A 24,186-nucleotide genomic window follows, 5' to 3' on the forward strand; every position below is an offset into this window, starting at 1 on the left:
ATGATTCTTACTCTACCACAAAAACCCACAGGTTAAATTTCCCTCAACAAAGTATTTTATTCTTTTGTGGCTTTTATGACTTAGTATTGCAGAAGTTTTTGAATGTAAGTGTATTTTAAAGATAATTTGTAGGGTAATTAATATAAACGTGAGAAAATGGAGGAAATTTGAAAATCTGTTTAGTATATTTTATGCACATGTTATAAAACTTAGATACAGTATTTAGGTTTTAATGAGTGAAACCTTTAAATAATGCAGCTCAAAAGAGATTTACAGCAGCCGTCTAATGTAATTTAAACTTCCAGGCTTTTGTCATCTGTAAAAAACGTCATTCGTTAGTTCAGCGCTTGTTTTCCTTTTTGCGTTACAAGTTTCCTTGTCTTTTTAGTAAACATTTTTTAAAGTTAAGTTTTTTTTTTTTTTTAATGACACTTGAACATTTTGGCTCATAATTAGTTTTTTGGCATATTTTTTGCCACCTAACAGTAAAACGATGGAAGCAGATAGGCCTGGAAAACTCTTCATAGGAGGCCTCAGTGCTGAAACAACGGAGAAGTCTCTTGAAGCTGATTTTGGGAAATACGGTCACATTATGGAAGGTAACTGTAGAATCAATATACATTAAGTCGTTAAAGCATGTGTATACTTTGAGTAGTTTGAGATTTTTTTTTTTAATTGATTAAGCACTTGGCAGTCAGTGAAAGGGTCTCCTCTTACTGAAAAGGGAAGAAAAGAGTGCTTTTAAAATGTACTAATGGTCCTGGGACATGAAATAGAATAAGATATGGTAATTGTAGAATTCTTGAGATTATTTACTGTTAGTTTTTAAAATACTAGAGGCTATACATAAAAATCAAATTGTGTGGTGTTTTTATATCATATATAAAATAATATATAGATTTTTGTTGCTTTTAAGTAACTTTCAAAAGTTTCTACTCTATTGATAACATTCAAGTATGTTAAAGGGGTCTTATGAGAAAGCGTCAAAGGAGTGATTATTTTGAAAACAATAAAGTTCAGTTTTATGTGACATTTTAAATTAAAAAGATTTATGTATATTACTCACTGGAAAAGACTCTGATGCTGGGAAAGGTTGGGGGCGGGAGGAGAAGGGGACGACGGAGAATGAGATGGCTGGATGGCATCACCGACTCTGTGGACATGAGTTTGAGTGTACTCCGGGAGTTGGTGATGGACAGGGAGGCCTGGCGTGCTGTGATTCATGGGGTCGCGGAGAGTCGGACACGACTGAGCGACTGAACTGAACTGACTGAAGGCTTCACTCTCCTTTTGTGACATAAACACTGGATCCTCTGGTTGGGAAGAGATTGAAGTTAATACCCAGCAGTAACAAAATAGATTAAATCTGTCTTCTATTAGCATTCAAGTGTAAACACAAATAGGTTTTAACCTTCAGCACTCTACCGGTATTCCATTCTGTATTTTAAGTCTTGGCATTTTCTATTTAAGTCAGTCTTCACTGTTTCAGTGTTACGAATAAAAATTTGTCCCTTAGAGGCAGAACTGTTTTTAAACATTGGAGAATTGCTTTACAATATTGTGTTGGTTTCTTGCAGTCTATCAGCATGAATCAGCCATAAGCATCCCACTTCTTTAGCTAGTTACAGAGCACTGTGTTTGCTCCAGGATTTCCCCCTCTGTGGATTGTTATATTAAATAAAAAAGTCTATTTCCCCCATTTTGTATTGTGGGTCATGGGCTTTTGTACTCATGATATCCTGTTAATTGTTAAATTATCTCTAAAGCTTCTACATTCCCTTAGTGTGACTACATTAATTCCCTATTATCTATAGTTATGGTTCTAGTATATTTCAGGCATGTGGCACAAGCTGACCCTTGTACTTTCATTTTTCAGATATGGTAATACCTAAAAGTTAAGTTTGACCCAGCTTTGGGTCACAGAGATAAAGTTTCCTTGAGACTACTTGATGGTAACTAATTGCTGTTTTTTTAATTTGTTCTAGTTGTCTAGCCACAGGAACATGTAATCTGAAATTACACTTGAATTATTCTTTATTCAATAGGTGTTATATTGTAAGGCATTGATTGTATTTAGCAGCTGACTAATGGTTATGGATGAGACAAAGTATTTATTTTCTTGAGCACTGGTATTCTAGGGTGAAGGGAAAAGATGTACGAGAGGAAACATTAATTTCACATGCAGAAATGTTAAGGAAAATGAAGTAGTAATTTTGGTAGAGCTTATTGGGTTTTGGATACTATTTTTAGGTATATCTAGGAATGTAAGCTAAATCCTGCGTTGGGAAGGAGGCAGTGCATGAATTTGTGGAAAATATTTTGAACCAAAAAATAGAAAATAAGACCTAAGATGGGAAAACATGGCTTTTGAGGCTGATTATATTGAGCTAGAGCCCATTTCAGCCAGAAGTCCTGGTAGGAATTTAGGATTTAAAATTATTTTCCAAAAATAATATGAAATAACAAGAGTCTATATAGTATGATTCCTGCTGGGTTTTCAAAACTCCCTTTGGTCTCTGTAAAAGATTAAGGCAGATATTGGAAGATCAATTAAGTTTAAGCATTTCTGAAAAATATGAAGTAGCATTACGGTAACTATTTGGGAACACAAAATAAAACAGTTGTGTAAGGCAAGAAATGTTAAAGACCAAATAAGGACCCTAGTTTTAAAAAAGAAAAAGGAAGAAAATTAATAGAACTGGAGCAAATACAGAGCAGCACTTATATTGAGAAATTTTCTTTATGTTTGTGTCTAATAGAACAAATGCTAAAATGTAATTATGATAGGAACAATAATTTTGAGTAAATACTGTAAGTAATATGCATGCTTTTACATACCCTTGGGAAACAAATTTTAAATGGAAAAATTACTAAAATGAAGCACGTTACAGAAAATAAAAATGTGTGCTTTTTCATGGTAATGGAGAGATACACATCTTTTAATACCAGAGAACCTTTCAGGAAATTCTGATAGTAAATGCATATGCTTTGTGGTGGATGACTTACGAAGGGCAATTGCCAATTAAGTCATGTTCATCATGTGGAAGGACACAGTCATTTCAGGAAAAAAATGTTTGCTTTTGGGGAAAAAATACTGATTTAACTCATTACAACAATAAGTTAAATTTTATGTAACATTAGTGATGCTGTACTTAATCTTTTAGTTTTTGGATGGAAAAACAATTAAAGTAGAACAAGCCAATAAGCCATCATTTGAAAGTGGTGGTAAACTGAGATCTCAACCTCCTGCAAGAAAAAGGGGCCATCCGAGAAATCTGAGATGTGAAAAAGGAGGAGGAGCAAGAGGGCGTGTGTCTCAAGGAGGACACTTTGGTAATGTATTAAAATATAAGGATGCCATAGCACTGAAAACCTGTTAAGTTTGAACATCTAGTAAACCTTAATTTTTATTGCATTGGTAATGAGCAGAATAATCGATAAGAATATATTAGGTGAGAAATTACCATTCTTGATAATCAAAATTATTTCTAAGTTGTAAAGAATTGTCGTAGTTTTAAAATTACGTATGTGCAAAAAATGTTTATCGTCTTACAGGGAAATCACTTAAATTTTGTTAAGTTTTTTTTAACCATTGTTATTGATGCCTCTTTATGAGTTTTTCTACAGAATTCATTTCTGTTGATCATACATTAGAATTTTCCAGCTTACAGCAAATAACTTTATTTAAAGAATTAAAACTACGTTGATATACTTTGAGAGTAGTCCTACTGTATTGTAAAAAGTACTGGATAATTTTCAAGATTACATAACAGATAACCACAGTTCAGGGGTGAAAATTCCATATTTTTGGACTGACCTTATAGTGTTTGTCTTGAGCATAAATGTGCAGACAAATCTATGCAAATATCCACTGTCATTTTGATATGGTGCTTTTGTTCCTGGGTTCTGTTGTAGTATAATTTGCATTTTGGAAAAGTTGTCTTTGATGCAGATGTAAAAGCATCTGTTTTGTATGTATATTTACATACAAAACATATATATTTACATGTTTGTGTGTGTTAGAGAACAGTGAGTTATTGAAAATGGTAATATGAGATTTTCAAAGAAGTTTTTACTTGGTAAGATAGAAGAAGGGAGTCACTTTCCATTCATAAACTTCCATATATTTAACGAACTTTGTCTCTTCTACTAACAGTAGCAAATCTTTAAAAAATTTCACTTCTGGTTTTAACAACCAGATGTGCCATTTTTAGAAAACCTTAAGTTCAGTTACAGCGTGTGTTCATTATAAGATCACACAGTTCTGTTGTTTTCTCAAGAGGTGAGGGGAAAAGTTTACTAGCTTATACTCTGCCAAGTGTAATTGGAATATATCTGTCAACATTTTTCTAGTTAGATAAAAAGATAATTTTTCATTGCATACCATGCATTTTTAACGTCTGTTAAACTTGAACAGAACATAGCCTTTTACTCAAAATTAACACTAAAGGTTATACTTGAACAAAACAGAATTGATCTGTGTGAATTCAATTATAAGCAGGATTTTTTGTTTTTTATCGAATTATATATGTATCCATGGTTGTTTGAAAAGTTGCATATTTTCCTATGAAAGGTGTTGTTTGTATTTTTAGGTGCATATTTTTATTGTTTTGACTTAATTATTGTTACATTTTATTTATTTGAAGTATAGTTTATTTAAAAGAATGGATTAGTTTCACTTGTGCAACATTGGGACTTAATATTTGGATAGATTCAAATCAATGTATATTTCATGTAAAATATTCTCTCTTTCTCTATGAGGTACAAATAGCTTTGTGACATGTTTTTTTTTTAATTTACATTATTGTATTGGTTGTCCCATACTTGGCATGAATCCACCCTGGGAGTACATGTGTTCCCAATCTTGAATGCCCCTCCCACATCCCTCCCCATATCATTCCTATGGGTCATCCCAGAGCACCAACCCCGAGCTTCCTGTATCTTGCATCGAACCTAGACTGGCAATTCATTTTACATATGATAATATACGTTTCAGTGCCAATCTCCCCATTCATCCCAACCAGCCCTGTGTCTCTATTGCTGTCTCACACACAGGGTTATCTTTATTGTCTTTCTAAATTCCCTATGTATGTGTTAGTATCCTGTATTGGTGTTTTTCTTTCTGGCTTACTTCACTCTGTATAATAGGCTCCGGTTTCATCCACCGATTAGAACTGATTCAGATGCATTCTTTTTTTATTATGTTAATTTTAATTGGAGGCCAATTACACTATTGTTTTGGTTTTGCCATACATTGACATGAAACTACCCGGGTGTACATGTGTTCCCCATCTTGAACCCCCGTCCCACTTCCCTACGCATATCATTCCTCTGGAGCATCCCAGTGCACCAGCCCCGAATATCCTGTATCATGCATGGAACCTAGACTGCCGATTAGTTTCACCTATGATGATATACATGTTTCAGTGCCGTTCTCCCAAGTATCCCACCGTCACCCACGGGGTCCGTAACTGGTGTATATATCTGTGTCTCTTTTGCTGTCTCGTATACAGGGTTATTGTTACCATCTTTCTACATTCCATATATATGTGTTGGTATACTGTGCTGGAGTTTTTCTTTCTGGCTTACTTCACTCTGTATAATAGGCTCCAGTTTCATCCGCCTCATAGAACTGATTCAATTGTAATTTTTTTCCCTTTTTTAATATTTTTAAAAAATTTTATTTGGAGGCTAATTATTTTACTATATTGTATTGGTTTTCTGTACATTGACATGCATCTGCCCTGGGTGTTCATGTCTTTCCCAACTTGAACCCCTCTCCCATCTCCAACCTATATCATTCCTCTGGGTCATCCCAGTGCATAAGCTCCGAGCATCCCGTATCATGCATTGAACCTGGACTGGAGATTCATATCACATACGATAATACACATGTTTTAATGCCATTCTCCCAAGTCATCCCACCCTCTCCCTCTCCCTCAGAGTCCATAAAACTGTTCTGTATATCTGTGTCTCTTTTGCTGTCTCACATACAGGATTATTGTTACTATCTTTCTAAATTCCATATATATGGACTAGTATACTGTATTGGTGTTTTTCTTTCTGGCTTACTTCACTCTGTGGAATAGGCTCCAGTTTCATCCACCTCATTAGAACTGATTCAAATGTATTCTTATATATATATTGTTTTAACTGGAGGCTAATGACTTTTGAATATTGTATATGTTTTGCCATATGTTGACATGCATCTGTCCCGGGTGTACATAAGTTCCCCATCTTGAAACCCCTTCCACCTCTGTCCCCATATCATCCCTCTGGGTTATCCCAGAGCACCTGTCCCGAGCATCCTGTACCATGCATTGAACCTGGATGGCCGATTCATTTTCACATATATTAATATACATGTTTCAATGCCATTCTCCTACATCATCCCCCCTTGCCGTTTCCTACAGAGTCCATAAGATTGTTCTATATATCTGTGTCTCTTTTGCTGTCTCGCATACAAGAGTTTCATTAAAATCTTTCTAAATTTCATATATATGTGTTAGTATACTGTATTGGTGTTTTACATTCTGACTTACTTCACTCTGTATAATATGCTCCATATTCATCAACGTCTTTAGAACAGTTACAAATTGCTTCTTTTTTTTTATTTTTTAAAACAATTTAATTGGAGGCTAATTTACAATATTGTATTGGTTTTGCCTTTCACTGATATGAATCTGCTCCAGACATACATGTCTTCCCGATCTTGAACACACCCTCCCTCCTCCATCCTTATATCATCCCTCTGGGTCATCCCTGTGCCCCAGCCCAGAGAATCCTGTTTCATGCATCGAACCTGGACTGGAAATTCATTTCACATATGATAATATACATGTTTCAGTGCCATCCATCCATATCATCCCAACTTCGCCCTCTCCCACAGAGTCCATAAGACTGTTCTATATATGTGTTTCTTTTGCTATCTCGCATAAAGGGATATTGTTACTATCTTTTTTAAATTCCATATAAATGTGTTAGTAAACTGTGTTGGTGTTTTTCCTTCTGGCTTACTTCACTCTGTATAATAGGCTCCAGTTTCATCCACCTCATTAGAACTGATTCAATGTTATATATATTTATATATATATATTTAATTTTAATTTTAATTGGAGGCTAATTATTTAAAATATTGTATTGGTTTTGCCTTACATTGCCATGAATCTTCCCTGGGTGTACTTGTGTATCCCATCTTAAACCCCTCTCCCACTTCCATCCACATGTCATTCCTCTGGGTCATCCCAGAGGACCAGCCCCAAGCATCCTGTATCATGCATCGAACCTGGACTAGCTATTCGTTTCTCATATGATAATATACATGTTTCAATACCATTCTGTGAAATCATCCCACCCTCTCCCTCACCCACTGAGTCCATAAGATTGTTGTATATATCTGTGTCTCTTTTGATGTCACGCATACAGGGCTGTTTTTACCATCTTTCTAAATTCCATAGATATGCGTTAGTATACTGTATTGGTGTTTTTCTTTCTGGGTTACTTCCCTCTGTATAATCGGCCCCAGTTTCATCCACCTCATTTAGACTGATTCAAATGTATTCTCTTTTTTTTAATCTTAAAAAGAAAAAAACAAACTTTACTTAGAAGCTAATTAAAATATTGTATTTGTTTTGCCATACTTTGACATGAATCTGCCCTGGCTGAACATGCATTCCCCATCTTGAATCCCCCTCCCGCCTCCCTCCCCATATCATTCCTCTGGGTCATTCCAGAGCACCAACCCCGAGTTTCCTATAAGATGTTTCGAACCTGGACTGGCAGTTCGTTTCACATATGATAATATACATGTTTCTATGCCATTCTTCCAAATCACCCCACCATTTCCCTCTCCCACAGAGTCCATAAGACTGTTGTATAGTAACAGTAACAGATATCTGTATCTCTTTTGATGTCACGCAGACAGGGTTATTGTTACTATCTTTCTAAATTCCATATATATGCTTTAATACACTGTATCGGTGTATTTCTTTCTGGCTTACGTCACTATGTATAATAGGTTCCAGTTTCGTCCACCTCATTAGAACTGATTCAAATGTGTTACTTTTTTTTTATCTTTTCTGAAAAATTTTAATTGGAGGCTAATTAGTCTACAATATTGTGTTGTATTTGTCTTACATTGACATGAATCCGCCCCGGATGTACATGTGTTCCCCATCTTGAACCCCCCTCCGACCTCCCTCCCCATATCATCCCTTGGGGTCATCGCAGTGCGATAGCCCCGGGCATCCTGTTTCATTCATCAAACCTGGGTTGGGGATTTATTTCACATATGATAATGTACATGTTTCAATGCCATTCTCCCAAATCATCCCAAATTTGCCCTTCCTTCAGAGTCCATAAGACTCTTCTATACATCTGTGTCTCTTTTACTGTCTCGCATACAGGGTTATGGTTACCATCTTTCTAAATTCCATATATATGTGTTAGTGTACTGTTTTGGTGTATTTCTTTCTGGCTTAATTCACTGTGTAAAATATGCTGAAGTTTCATCCACCTCAGTAGAAGTGATTTAAATGTATTCTTTTTTTTTAATCTTTTCAAAAAATTTTAATTGGAGGCTGATTACTTTACAATATTGTATTGGTTTTGCCATACTTTGCCATGAATCTGCCCTGGGTGTACCTGTATTTCCCATCTTGAACCCATCTCCCTCCTGATAATATCCCTTTGAATCATCCCAGTGCACCAGCCCTGAGGAATCTGTATCATGCATCAAACCTGAGTGGAGGAGATTCATTTCACCTGTGATAATATACATGTTTCAATGCCATTCTCCCAAATCATCCCTCCCTTGCCCTCTTCCTCGGAGTCCATAAGACTGTTGTATATATCTGAGTCTCTTTTGTTGTCTTACATATAGGGTATCGTTACCATCTTTCTCAATTCCATATATATGATTAGTAAACTATATTGGTGTTTTTCTTTCTGGGTTACTTCACACTATAATTGGCTCCAGTTTCAACCACCTCATTAGAACTGATTCAGTGTAGTCATTTTCTAAATTTTAACTGGAGGCTATTTATTTTACAATATTGTAGTGGTTTTGCCATACATTGACATGAATATGCCCCAGTGTACATGTGTTCCCCATCTTGAACCCCCTCCCTCTTCGCAGTATCATTCCTCTGGGTTTTCCCAGTGCACCAGTCCCGAGCATCTTGTATCATTCATTGAACCTGGACTGGCAATTCGTTTCACATATGATAATATACATGTTTCTGTGCCATTCTCCCAAATCATCCCACCCGTGACTTCTCCCACAGATTCCATAAGACTGTTCTATATATCTGTGACTCTTGCTGACTCGCGTACAGGGTCATCATTACCATCTTTATAAATTCCGTATAAATGTGTTAGTATACCGTATTGGTGTTTTTCTTTCTGGCTTACTTCTCACTGTATAATAAGCTCCAGTTTCAACCACCTCATTCCGTCCGTTCCGTTCAGTCACTCAGTCCTGTCCAACGCTTTTACGACCCGTGGACTGTAGCCTACCAGGCTTCTCCGTCCATGGGATTCTCCAGGCAAGAATACTGGAGTGGGCTACCCTTTCCTTCTCCACTGATGCAAATGTATACTTTTTCTAAAAAAATATTTTTATTGGAGGCGAATTACTTCACAATATTTTATTGGTGTTGCTGTACATTGACATGATTCTGCCCCGAGTGCACAGGTGTTCCACATCTTGAACCCCCCGCCCCGCGCCGAACTTCCCTCCCCATATCATCCATCTGGGTCAACCCAGTGCACCAGTCCCGAGCATCCTGTGTGATGCATCGAACCTCTACTGACGATTCATTTCCCATGTGATAATATACATGTTTCAGTGCCATTCTCTTAAGTATCCCACCCTCGCCCTCTCCCATAGAGTCCATAGACTGTTGTATATATCTGTGTCTCTTTTTCTGTCTCACATACAGGGTAATCGTTCCCATCTTACTAATTTCCATATGTGTGTGTTAGTATATTGTATTGGTGTTTTCATTTCAGGCTTACTTTAATCTGTATAATAGACTCCAGTTTCATCCGCCTCATTAGAAATGATTCAAATATATTCTTTTTTAAAATTTAAATTATAAGCTGATACTTTACAATATTGAATTCGTTTTCCCATACATTGACATGAATCGGCCCTGGGTGTACATGTGTTCCCCATCTTGAACCCTCCTCCGACCTCCCTCCCCTTATCATCCCTCTGAGTCATCCCAGTGCACCAGCCCCGAGCATCCTGTATCATGCATCAAACCTGACTGATGATTCATTTCACGTATGTCGGCATACTTGTTTCAGTGCCATTCTCCTAAATCATCCCTTGCTTGTCTCTCCCTCTGAGTCCATAAGACTGTTCTCTATATCTATGTCTCTATTGCTGTCTCGCATAAAGCGATATTGTTACCATCTTTCTAAATTCCATATAAATGTGTTAGTATACTGTGTTGGTTTTTCTTTCTAGCTTACTTCACTCTGTATAGTAGGCTTAGGTTTCATCCACCTTATTAAAACTGATTCAAATGTATTCATGTTTTATCGTTTATAAAAAATTTCAATTAGAGGCTAATTAGTTTCCAATACTCTATATTGGTTTTTCCATACACTGCCACGAATCCACCCGGTTGTACATGTGTCCCCATCTTGAAATCCCCTCACGCCTCCCTCCTCATATCATTCCTCAGGGTCATCCCAGTGCACCAGCCCCGAGCATCCTGTGTCATGGATCGAACTTGGACTGGTGATTCTTTTCCCATATCATGACATACATGTCTCAATGCCATTCTCCAAATCATGCAACCCTTGGCTTCTCCCACAGACTTCATAAGACTGTTCTACATCTCTGTTTCTCTTTTGCTGTCTCGAATACAGGGTTCTCATTACCATCATTTTGAATTCCAATATATGTGTTGTATACTGTATTGGTGTTAATCTTTCTGGCTTACTTCACTCTGTATAATAGGCTCCAGTTTCATCCACCTCATTAGAACTGATTCAAATGTATTCTTTATATATATATGTATGTATGTATGTATTTAATTTTAATTGCACGCTAATTGCTTTACCTGAATTGCTTTACAATATTGTATTGGTTTTGCCTTACATTGCCATGAATCTTCCCCGGGGGTACATGTGTTCCCTATCATGAACCCTGCTTCCACCTCCCTCCCCACATCATTCATCTGGGTGATCTCAGAGCAGCAGCCCCGATCATCCTGTATAATGCATTGAACCTGGACTGGTGACTCATTTCCCATATGGTTATATACACATGCCATTCTCCCAAATCATCGCACCCTCTCCCTCACCCACAGAGTCCAAAAGACTGTTCTATATATCTGTGTTTCTTTTGCTGTCTCGCATACAGGGTTATCGTTACCATGTTTCTAAATTCTATATATTTGTGTTCGTATACTGCATTGGTTTTTTTTCTTTCTGGCTTACTTCACTCTGTATAATAGCTCCATTTTCATCCACCTCATTGGAATTGATTCAAATGTATCCTTTTTTTATCTGTTATAAACAGTTTTAATTAAGAGGCTAATTACTTTCCAATACTATATTGGTTTTGCCATACACTGACATGAATCCACCGGTTGTACATGTGTTTCCCATCTTGAACTCCCCTCCCACCTCCCTCCCCATATCATTCCTCAGAGTCATCCCAGTGCATCAGCCCCGAGCATCCTGTATCATGGATCGAAGCTGGACTGGCGATGCATTTCACATATGATGATATACATGTTTCATTGCCATTCTCCCAAATCATCCGTCCCTCACCCTCTCCCACAGAGTCCATAAGACTGTTCTATACGCCTGTGTCTCTTTTGTGTCGCATACCATGTTATTATTTCCATCTTTCTCAATTCCATATATTTGTGTTAGTATACCGTGTTGGTGTTTTTATTTCTGGCTCAGTTCACTCTGTATAATAGGCTCCAGTTTAATCCACCTTATTAGAACTGGTTAAAGTGTATTCTTTTAATTGCTGAGTAATACGGCATTGTGTATATGTACCACAGCGTGATTATCCGTTTGTCTGCAGATGGACATCTAGGTTGCCTCCATGTCCTGGCTGTTAAAAACAGTGCTGCATTGAACATTGGAGTACATTTGTTTCTTCCAATTCTTGTTTCCTCGGTGTGTATGCCCAGGAGTCAGATTGGTGGGTCGTATGGCAGGTCTATTTCCAGATTTTTAAGGAATATCCCCCACTTTTCTCCATAGTGGCTGCACTAGTTTGCATTCCCATCAACAGTGCAGGAGGGTTCCCTTTTCTCCACATCCTCTCCAGCTTTTTTGCTTGTAGAATTTTGGATAGCAGCCATTCTGACCGGGGTGAAATGGCACCTCATTGTGATTTTGATTTTCAGTTCTCTGATTAGAAGTGACATTGAGCATCTTTTCATATGTTTGTTAGCCTTCTGTTTGTCTTCTTTGGAGAAATGTCTGTTTAGTTCTTTGGCCCATTTTTTGATTGGGTCGTTTATTTTTTCTGGATTTGAGCTACAGGTGTTGCTTGTAAATTTTGGAGATTAATTATTTGTCAGTTGCTTCATTTGCTATTATATTCTCGCATTCTGAAAGCTGTATTTTCACCTTGCTCATCGTTTCCTTTGCTGTGCAGAAGGTTTTAATTTTAATTAGGTCCTCTTAGTTTATTTTTACTTTTATTTCCAATATTCTGTGAGGTGGTTCATGGAGGATCCTGCTGTGATTTATGTCAGAGAGTGTTTTGCCTACGTTCTCCTCTAGGAGTTTATAGTTTCTGGTCTTCCCCTTAGGTCTTTAACCCACTTTGAGTTTATTTTTGTATATGATGTTAGGGAGTGTTCTAGTTTCATTCTTTTACAAGGAGATGACCAGTTTTCCCAGGACCACTTGTTACAGAGATTTTCTTTTCTCCATTGAATATCTTTGCCTCCTTTGTCAAAGATGAGGTGTCCATCGGTGTGTGGATTTATCTCTGGGCTCTCTATTTTGTTCCATGGCTCTATATTTCTGTCTTTATGCCAGTACCATACTGTCTTGATGACTGTGGCTTTGTAATACAGCCTAAAGTCCGGTGGATTGATTCCCCCCTTTCTTCTTTCTCAAGATTGCTTTGGCTGTTCGATGTTTTTGTACTTCCATACAAATTGTAAAATTATTTGTTCTAGCTCTGTGAAAAATAACATTGGTAGCTTGTTAGGGATTGCACTGACTCTGTAGATAACTTTGGGCAGTATAGTCATTTTCACAGTATTGATTCTTCCAACCCACCAACATGGTATTTTCTCCATCTATTAGTATCCTGTTTGATTTCTTTCACCAGTGTCTTAGAGTTTTGTATATATAGGCCTTTTGGTTTTTTTGGTAGGTATATTCCTAAGGATTTTATGCTTTTCGTTGGAACGGTGAATGGAATTGTTTTCTTAATTTCTTTTTCTATTTTCTCATTATTAGTGTATAGGAATGCAAGGGATTTCCGTGTGTTGATTTTATATCCTGAAACTTTACTATATTCATTGATTAGCTCTAGTAGTTTTCTGGTAGAGTCTTTAGGGTTTTTTGTGTAGAGGATCATGTCATCTGCAAATAGTGAGAGTTTTAATTCTTTTCCAATCTGGAATGCTTTGATGTCTTTTTCTGCTCTGATTGCTGTGGCCAAAACTTCCAAAACTATGTTGAATAGTAATGGTAAGAGTGGCCACCCTTGTCTTGTTCCTGACTTTAGGGGAGATGCTTTCAAGTGTTCACCATTGAGGATAATGTTTGCTGTGGGTTTGTCATATATAGCTTTTATTATGTGGAGGAATGTTCCTTCTATTCCCACCTTCTGGAGGGTTTGTATGATAAATGGATGTTGAATTTTGTCAAAGGTTTTCTCTGCATCTATTGAGATAATCATACAGTTTTTATTTTTCAGTTTGTTCATTTGGTGTATTACATTGATTGATTTGCGGATACTGAAGAATACTTGCATCCCTGGGATAAAGCCGACTTGGTCATGATGTATGATCTTTTTAATGTGTTGTTAGATTCTGATTGTTAGAATTTTGTTAAGGATTTTTATATCTATGTTCATCAGTGATATTGACCTGTAGTTTTCTTTTTTTGAGGTATCTTTTTCAGGTTTTGGTATTAGGGTGATGGTGGCCTCATAGAAGGAGTTTGGAAGTTTACATTCGTCTGCAGTTTTCTGGAAGAATTTGAGCAGGAGAGACGTTCAGTTCAGTTCAGTCACTCAGTCGTGTCCGACTCTTTGCGACCCCATGAATCACAGTACGCCAGGCCTCCCTGTCCTTCACCAACTCCCAGAGTTCACTCAAACTCATGTCCACCGAGTCGGTGATGCCATCCAGCCATCTCATTCTCTGTCGTCCCCATCTCCTCCCACCCCCAATCCCTCCCAGCATCAGACTCTTTTCCAGTGAGTCAAGTCTCGCATGAGGTGGCCAGAGTATTGGAGTTTCAGCTTTAGCATCAGTCCTTCCAATGAACACCCAGGATTGATCTCCTTTAGAATGGACTGGTTGGCTCTCCTTGCAGTCCAAGGGACTCTCAAGAGTCTTCTCCAGCACCACAGTTCAAAAGCATCAATTCTTTGGTGCTCAGCTTTCTTCACAGTCCAACTCTCACATCCATACATGACCACGGGAAAAACCATAGCCTTGACTAGGCGTACCTTAATTGGCAAAGTAATGTCTCTGCTTTTTAATACACTATCCAGGTTGGTCATAACCTTCCTTAGCTCTTCTCTAAAATTTTGGTAGAATTCATCTGTGAAGCCGTCTGGTCCTGGGCTTTTGTTTGCTGGAAGATTTCTGATTACAGTTTCCATTTCTGTGCTTGTGATGGGTCTGTTAAAGATTTTCTATTTCTTCCTGGTTCAGTTTTGGAAAGTTGTACTTTTCTAAGAATGTGTCCATTTCTTCCAAGTTGTCCATTTATTGGCCTGTAATTGCTGATAGTAGTCTCGTATGGTCCTTTGTATTCCTGGGTTCTCTGTTGTGATCTCTCCATTTTCATTTCTAACTTTATTGATTTGGATTTTCTCCCTTTGTTTCTTGATGAGTCTGGCTAATGGTCTGTCAACTTTATTTACCCTCTCAAAAAAAAACAGCTTTTGACTTTGTTGATTTTTGCTTTGGTCTCTTTTGCATTTATTTCTGCCCTGAGTTTTAAGATTTCTTTCCTTCTACTCACCCTGAGGTTGTTAATTTCTTCCTTGTCTCATTACTCTAGGTGTAGAGTTACGTTATTTAGCTGACTTTTTTCTTGTTTCTTGAGGTATGCCAGTATTGCTATGAACCTTCCCTTTAGCACTGCTTTTACAGTGTCCGAGAGGTTTTGGGTTGTCATGTTTTCATTTTCATTCGTTTATGTGCATATTTTGATTTCTTCTGCGATTTGTTGGTTACTCAGCAGCGTGTTCTTCAGCCTCCATGTGTTGGCATTTTTAATAGATTTTCTCCTGTAACTGAGAGCTAATGTTACTGCATGGTGGTCAGAAAAAATGGTTGGAATGATTTCAATTATTTTGAATTTACCAAGGCTAGATTTATGACCCAGGATATGATCTATCCTGGAGAAGGTTCCGTGTGCACTTGAGGAAAAGGTGAAATTGATTGTTTGGGGGTTAAATATCCTATAGGTATCAATTAGGTCTAATTGGTCTGATGTATCATTTAACGTTTGTGTTCCCTTGTTAATTTTCTGTTTAGTTGATCTATCCATAGGTATGAGTGGGGTATTAAAGTTTCCCACTCTTATTGTGTTATTGTTAATTTCCCCTCTCAATTGCTAGCGTTATCTTACACATTGCGGTGCTCCTATATTGGGTGCATATATATTTATAATTGTTATGTCTTCTTGGATTGATCCTTTGATAATTATATAGTGTCCTTCTTTTCCTCTTTTCACAGCCTTTGTTTTAAAGTGTATTTTATCTGATATGAGTATTGCTACTCCTGCTTTGTTTTGGTCTCTGCGAGGAGTATCTTTTTCCAGCCCTTCACTTTCCGTCTGTATGTGTCCCTCGTTTCGAGGTGGGTCTCTTGTAGACAACATATATAGGGGTTATAGGGGTCTTGTTTCTGTATCCATTCAGCCAGTCTTTGTCTTTTGGTTGGGGCATTCAACCCATTGACATTTAGGGGAATTATTGATACCTATGATCCCATTGCCATTTACTTTATTGTTTTGGGTTCGAGTTTGTACACTCTTTCTGTGTTCTTTCTAGAGAAGGTCCTTTAGCATTTGTTGGAGAGCTGGTTTGATGGTGATGAATTCTCTCAGCTTTTGCTTGTCTGTAAGGCTTTTGATTTCTCCTTCATATTTGAATGAGATCCCTGCTGGGTACGGTAATCCGGGCTGTAAGTTATTTTCTTTCAACACATTCAGTATGCCCTGCCATTCCGTCCTGACCTGAAGAGTTTCTCTTGAAAGATCAGCTGTTATCCTTATGGGAATCCCCTTGTGTGTTATTTGTTGTTTTTCCCTTGCTGCTTTTAATATTTGTTCTTTGTGTTTGATCTTTGTTAATTTGATTAATATGTGTCTTGGGGTGTTTCACCTTGGGTTTATCCTGTTTGGGACTCTTTGGGTTTCTTGGACTTGGGTGATTATTTCCTTCCCCATTTTAGGGGAGTTTTCAACTATTATCTCAAGTATTTTCTCAGGTCTGTCTTTTTGTCTTCTTCTTCTGGTACTCCTGTGATTCGAATCTTGGTGCATTTGACATTGTCCCAGAGGTCTCTGAGATTGTCCTCGTTTGTTTTAATTCGTTTTACTTTTTTTCCTCTCTGTTTCATTTATTTCTGCCATTCTGTCTTCTAGCTCACTTATCCTATCTTCTGCCTCCGTTATTCTACTGTTGATACCCTCCAGAGTGTTTTGGTCTCATTTATTGTGTTATTCATGATATATTGACTCTTATTTATTTCTTCTAGGTCCTTGTTAAACCTTTCTTTCATCTTCTCAATCCTTGTCTCCAGGCTAATTATCTGTAACTCCATTTTGTTTTCAAGATTTTGGATCACTTTCACTATCATTTAGAATTCTTTATCAGGTAGATTCCTGTCTCTTTCTCTTTTGTTTGGGTTGGTGGGCATTTATCCTGTTCCTTTACTTTCTGGGTATTTCTCTGACGCTTCATCTTGCTTATATTGCTGTGGGTGGGGTGGCCTTTCCGTCTTCTGTCTGTTTGTGGAGTTCTCTTTATTATGAAGTTTCCTCTCTGTGGGTGGGATTGCACGGTGTGGCTTGTCAAGGTTTTCTGGTTAGGGAAGCTTGTGCCGGTGTTCTGGTGGGTGGGGCTTAATATCTTCTCTCCGGAGTGCAATGAAGTGTCCAGTAATGTGTTATGAGATGTCAGTGCGTTTGGAGTGACTTTGGGCAGCCTCTATATTGAGGCTAAGGGCTATGTTCCTGTGTGGCTGGAGAATTTGTGTGCTGTGCTCTGGAACTTTGTGTGCTTGCTCTGGAACTTGTTGAACCTTGGGTAGTGCTTGGTTTCAGTTTAGGTATAGAGGTGTTTGATGAGCTCCTATCGCTTAATGTTCCATGGGGTCAGGAGTTCTCTGCTGTTCTCAGGATTTGGACTTAAGCCTCCTACTTCTGGTTTTCAGTCTTATTCTTGCAGTAGCCTCAAGACTTCTCCATCTGTCACTTCCAAAGCGGTTCCCTCTGTTTTAGCTTCTTCTGTTTGTTCTTCTCTTCAGTGTCTAGCTTCTGCCCTGACACAAGGGGGCGGTGGTGGACACTTTTTTAGGCTCACGTTCAGTCGTGCTGTGGGGAAGGAGGAAGTCTGCAAACAGATATCACTGGCATTTGTGGGGAGTGCTCGCAGTGTCTTGGCCACACTGGGTTTGCCCCCGCTCACAGCGTGTGTACTTTCCCTCTCTATACTCCTCAAGCTCTAGGTTGCTCTGCCAGGAACTGTCTGAGGCAGGCCCTGGGTAGCATGCACTTCCCAGGTCAAAGCCGCTCAGGTTCAGGTAGTACTCCTCAAAGGCGCAGACTTGGTTGGGCCTGCGTATTGGGCCCTTCCCCAGTCCGAGCAGCTCAGGTGGCCAGGTGTTTGGCTAGCGCAGTCGCTGTGACTTATCACCTCCCCGGGCCCTGCTTCTCGGTTTTCTGGGTATACAACTGGCGTACCCTCTCAGGCTGTTGTCAACCGTCCAGAATCCCAAGAAAACTTGGTTATCATCGAAGCCTGCTTGCAGTTTGGTAGATGATGCCTCTGTGGGGCCTTGATTGCCCCCTTAAACAACTCTGCTTGCCCTCTCCTGCCTGTCTTGGTGGGGGATTAGCCATCCGCAGCTGGCTAAGTTGCTCAGTCCTTTGTTCTGTGAGCAGGTCTGGCGGTGTCTTAGGTTTGGGCTTTTTGCCTTTTTGCAGGATATCTATCCCACAGTCTGCTTTGCTATCTCAAGTTAGCTCCCTCAGATTGCCCTCGGGGCCTTCAGGTCCGGTCCTTACTCTAAGCAATGCATCCCGCATCTCCCTGACAAACCCCCACTTGCTAGTGGCGGATATGGGCGTCTGTGCTGCTTCTTCACTGGGAGTTACCATTGGGCATGTAATCTGTGGGTTTTAATTATTTATTTATTTTTCCTCCCAGTTATGTTGCCCTCTGAGTTTCCAAGGCTTGCCACAGACTCGCCAGTGAGAATGTTTCCTGGTGTTTGGATCCGTCTTTCTTTTTTTAGACTCCCTTTCTGGGACAGATCTCCATCCTTACCTCTTTTGTATATCCTTTCGAAGACAATGGGCTGATTTTCTGGGTGCCTGATGTCCTCTGCTGGCATTCACAAGTTGTTTTGTGGAATTTACTCAGCGTTCAAATGCTCTTTTGATGAATTTGTGGAGGAAGTGGTCTCCCTCTTCTGTTCCTTCGCTGTCTTAGGACCGCTGCCCTATTGTGTTACTTTTTTAAAAAGCTTTTTTGATACAAGAATAGTATGAATTATTACCATTTTCCTCCAAGTGTGTTTAAAAATTTATTTTATCCTGGTTTTTCTCCACCTCCTTTATTCTCTTCAGACTACTATCACAGCAGTGGTTCTTGACTCATTTCGTAAATTTTTCAAACTGAATTGTACTAACTGATGTATCATTTGAGGAATTAGTTTTATTGGTTTAGGCAAATACGAATGCTGAAGGCAATGGTACTTCTTTAGTAAATATCTATAAACAGTAAGCGAAACTTAATGTTTATTCTACTTAAAAGATTTCATTGAAATACAGGTGATAATGGATATAGTCGCACTATGAGCTCTTCAAGAGAAACTTATCCACCTAAAAGAGGGCCATCCTCAAGATGTGAAGGTCCTTCTCCTAAAATATCTGCTCCTTCTGCTCAAGGGCGAACCAGTAGTGGAATGAAAGGACAAGGTAAACGCTATATAATATAGGGACTGTTGTTTCTTAGTAAAAGTGAGCAATTTTAAAATGAATGCTTAACTTTAAGATGCACATGTTTACTGATCACTAGTTTATTTGTTGATTCACAGCTGGAAAATAATTCTTTAGCATCTAATTTTAGATGTGTAGTAGGTGATTAACATAGAAGTGGGGAAGACATTTCCTTTAAATCTAAAAGTGAAAGAGGAGAGTGAAAAGGTTGGCTTGAAGCTCAACATTCAGAAAACGAAGATCATGGCATCTGGTCCCATCACTTCATGGGAAATAGATGGGGAAACAGTGGAAACAGTGTCAGACTTTATTTTGGGGGGCTCCAAAATCACTGCAGATTCTGATTGCAGCCAGGAAATTAAAAGACGCTTACTCCTTGGAAGGAAAGTTATGACCAGCCTAGATAGCATATTAAAAAGCAGAGACATTACTTTGCCAACCAGGGTCCGTCAAGTCAGGGCTATGGTTTTTCCCATGGTCATGTATGGATGTGAGAGTTGGACTGTGAAGAAAGCCGATTGCCGAAGAATTGATGCTTTTGAAGTGTGGTGCTGGAGAAGACTCTTGAGAGTCCCTTGGACTGCAAGGAGATCCAAGCAGTCCATTCTGGAGGAGATCAATCCTGGGTGTTCATTGGAAGGACTGATACTAAAGCTGAAACTGCAATACTTTGGCCACCTCATGCGATGAGTTGACTCACTGGAAAAGAATCTAATGCTGGGAGGGATTGGGAGTGGGAGGAGATGGGGACAACAGAGAATGAGATGGCTGGATGGCATCACCAACTTGATGGACATGAGTTTGAGTGAACTCTAGGAGTTGGAGATGGACAAGGAGGCCTGGCGTGCTGTGATTCTTGGGGTCGCGGAGAGTCGGACACGACTGAGCGACTGAACTGAACTGAAGCTTGCTAGAGAATTCCTCAGAATTTTTTTTTTTAAGTTGCTAACATTTGCTGCTTAGTAGGAGTTTTCATGTAGTTTCAAGGTCAAGTATTTTTATGAAAACTAATATCCTATGAGTCAGCATTTTGGAATGTAGACTCGTTTAGCTCTGTTATATTGGCTACCTGGTTCATGTAATTATAAACATTAACTGAAATTTGCCATATTAACTTTAGTTTGGATTCTTGACATATTTTTACTTTGTTGTTTGACTCCTGGTACAGTTAAAAACTTTGAATCACTATCAAATTGTCATTTTATGTATAGACTATTATTGAAGCCAAGTGTAATATGGTATTGATTTCAAAATAGTAAAGAAGTTGAGAAAACTAAAGTTTCACTAGACTATTAGCCCAGTAAGCAAACAAAACAAGAGAAGTCTGACCACCAGGAATTAGTAAGAATTAGCACAAGAAGTGAACATTATTTATGGGAATTAGTTTCCTGTTTTGGAAGAGGCAGCATTTTTCAAGTGTGCCCTTTATTACTAATAAGTAGTTGAACTCAAAAGCACTAATGTTTAGAAAGGTCAGTAATTCAGGTTGCGGTTTATGTTAAATTTATCACCATTAGGAGAGAATCAGCTACTTTGTGATTGAATATGTGATAATAGTTTCCAAAAATTAATTAGATTTTACTCAAGTTTTGAGCGATTCTATTACTTGTAATTTAAGGATTATGCAAAATGTACAGGGAGCAGATGATGTCAGAAAATAAAGTGTTCAGGAATTACATGTATAAAGCAAATTAAATGTGCATTAAGGGGATTTTATAAGTAGATTTTTTTAATTGTTTTGGAGAGAGGAAAGATACCAGTCTTTTGATTTTTTTTTTTCTTTGAACTATTACTCTCAATTCTAAGATACTTATGTAAGCATTTTAAAATTAAAGGTCCAGTATTGCGGAGAGAAAATTACAGAGGAGGTCCTCATAGAGAGCCAATGTCTTCTCGGAGAGATAACTGTGTGTCACCAAATAATGGTTGTGCTACTAAAGATAGTTAAAGAAAAATAAAATACATGCATTTTTAAGTCATAGTTCATTTTGTTGAGGTAAAATTTATCTAACAAAATTTTAAAAGTGAACAATTCAGTAGCATTTAAAATACTCAGAATTCTACAACCACTCTCTCTGTTCAGTTCCAAAATAGTTAATCACCCCAAAACAAAATCCATAAGCAGTTGCTCCCATTTTTATCCTCCTGTATCCCTAGTAAACACCCACCTATATCATGTGTCTGTAAATTTACCTAATCCTGAATATATCATACGTTCACTGTAGCCTGCCAGGCTCCGCTATCCATGGAATTCTCCAGGCCAGAATACTGTAGTGGGTAGCCATTCCCTTCTGCAGAGGATCTTCCTGAGGGATTGAACCCTGGTTGTCCACATTGCACTCGGATTCTTTACCAACTGAGCCACCGGGGAAGCCCTAACAATATGTGACCTTTAATATGTGGCTTTTCCATTAGTGTGAGGGTTTTCAAAGATAATCCTTGCTGAAGCATGAGTCAGTACTTCAGTTTTTGAGTGGGGGTTAACACCATTGTATGTATAGTTAACATGGTTTGTTTATCCATCTTTGTAGTTAATATTTACAAACATTGGAGTGCCTGTTTTCAATTCTTGGTGTAAACTCTGAATTGGAATTCCTGGGTCGTACAGTAACTTCAGTATTTTAAGGAACCGTTCATCTCCATAACTGCACTGCTGCCAATGCAAGAGACTCAGTTTCAGTCCCGAAGTGGGGAAGATTGCCTGGATGAGAAAACAGCAACTTACTGCAAATTCTTGCTTGGAAAGTCCCATCAATAGAGGGGCCTGGTGGGCTACAGTCCACAAGGTCTCTAAGAGTCTGACACAGCTTTATATTTCTACCATGCGCACACAGGATTTCAGTTTCTCTGCATGTTCACAAACACTTGATGTTTTATATTTTATATTAAAAAATATCTCTCTATATATAGCCTGTCTGCTAGGTGCAGAGTAGATATCGCATTCGGATTGAGAAACTGTATTTCCCTAAAATACAATTATGTTAAGCAGTGTTTTATATTCTTGTTCATAATTATATATCTTCCTTGAGGAAAAGTATATTGAAGTCCTTTGCACATTTAAAACTTTCTTTCTGAATTCTTATCATTTAATTTTGTTTGTTTGTTTTAAGTTTCTCAGGCAGAGATTATTCAAGTTCGCGAGACACCGAGGATTATGCTCCACCGTCTAGAGACTATGCATACTGTGATTATGGCCATTCAAGTTCTCGAGATGATTATTCCTCTAGAGGACATAGGTACTATAAACAATTCTGTTTTTAATCGAATAACTTATGGAAATGGTTAATTATAACATTAATTCTCTTAAATGTAGTGATCGTGATGGCTACGGTGGAAACCGTGATAGAGATTATTCTGAACATCGAAGTGGAGGCTCCTACAGGGATTCATACAAGAGTTATGGTAAGAGTACAGTTACAGCTTACAAATGACAAAATTAGAATTGACATGCTAGATCTACATCATTTACTCAAGTTTACTTCTATTTTCTCAGAAAATAAAATGTAATTTCTACCTAATTGATTGGTTTGAAGGTCTTTGAAATATTTTTGATCTGTCATTTCAAATGATATGAAGGATAATTTGGCAGCTCACATTTTTTAATCACAAAAATTATTGTAACATTTTTAAAAGCAAAAGTGCTGTTGAGAGTATGAAGCATAGGAACATTATGAAGTTCAAAATTTTAGTCTTTTCCAAAAAATTAACATTTAAACTCCTGCTAAGTCACTTCAGTCGTGTCCGACTCTGTGCAACTCCATAGACAGCAGCCCACCAGTCTTCCCGGTCCCTGGGATTCTCCAGGCAAGAACACTGGAGTGGGTTGCCATTTCCTTCTCCAGTGCATGAAAGTGAAGTCGCTCAGATGTGTCCGACTCTTAGTGACCCCATGGACTGCAGCCTACCAAGCTCCGCCACCCATGGGATTTTCCAAGCAAGAGTACTGGAGTGGGTTGCCATTGCCTTCTCAACTACTGCAACTAAAAAGTACTGCTCTTTTAAATAAGTGTGAAAGCCCCTTCACCACTGCTGCTAATTCATATCTTCACCACAGAGGCAGATAAAGGCTATCCTTTCAAAGATTTAGTACATTACAGTCATGTTATAGAAGTAACGGGAAAAGTTTTATAATTTTACCAATTACTGATTTCACAGGGGGCTCCCGTGGTGCTCCATCAGGAAGAGGTCCACCTCTGAGTTACGGCAGAAGCAGTCGCTATGATGATTATAGCAGTACAAGAGACAGATATGGAGGAAGTCGGAAAAGTTACTCAAGCAGCCGAAGTGATACCTACTTAAGTGGTCGTGACCGTGGCGGAAGACAAGAACAAGGGTTTCCATCCTCCAAGGATAGGGTGTACCCTCCTCCTCGTGAGTCATACAGTAGCTAAGGTTGTGAGGCTTCCAGGGGAGGTCATGGGGGGAGCCGATCTGAAAGAATAGGCAGAAACAGGTACTAAAAATGTTTTCTTGGCATGGGAAAATTTTTTGTGAGTTTCTGTTTTAACTGGTACTTGAGTATTGCTGAAGAAAACCGTTGGTTTTGGAGGGAAGAGCTGTAAACTTTCCCCTCCATGAATTTTCAGATAAATTGAAAAATAGAATTATTCAGATAAGTTGAAAAATAGAGTTATTCAAAGTAATTTCATACTTGTTACTGCTGGTTGAAAGATAGAAGTTAAAATTTTTAAATTTAATGTCTAAATTTTCTGAGTATGTTTTGTAAAGTGTTATTGTTTATTTTACTGGTGGGTTAAACGAGCATAAAAACACTTG

The 24,186-nt window shown here is 38.3% G+C and overlaps 1 pseudogene; it reads left to right on the top strand.

The window, feature by feature from the left end:
* The first annotated feature begins 493 nt into the window (after positions 1-493).
* LOC148773087 (RNA-binding motif protein, X chromosome-like) lies at positions 494-23,870 on the top strand (annotated as a pseudogene).
* The last annotated feature ends 316 nt before the right edge of the window (positions 23,871-24,186 follow it).

Source organism: Moschus berezovskii, chromosome Y, assembly GCF_049115385.1.
Source record: "Moschus berezovskii isolate FMDL1 chromosome Y, NW_MosBer_1.0, whole genome shotgun sequence".
NCBI classification, from domain to species: domain Eukaryota; kingdom Metazoa; phylum Chordata; class Mammalia; order Artiodactyla; family Moschidae; genus Moschus; species Moschus berezovskii.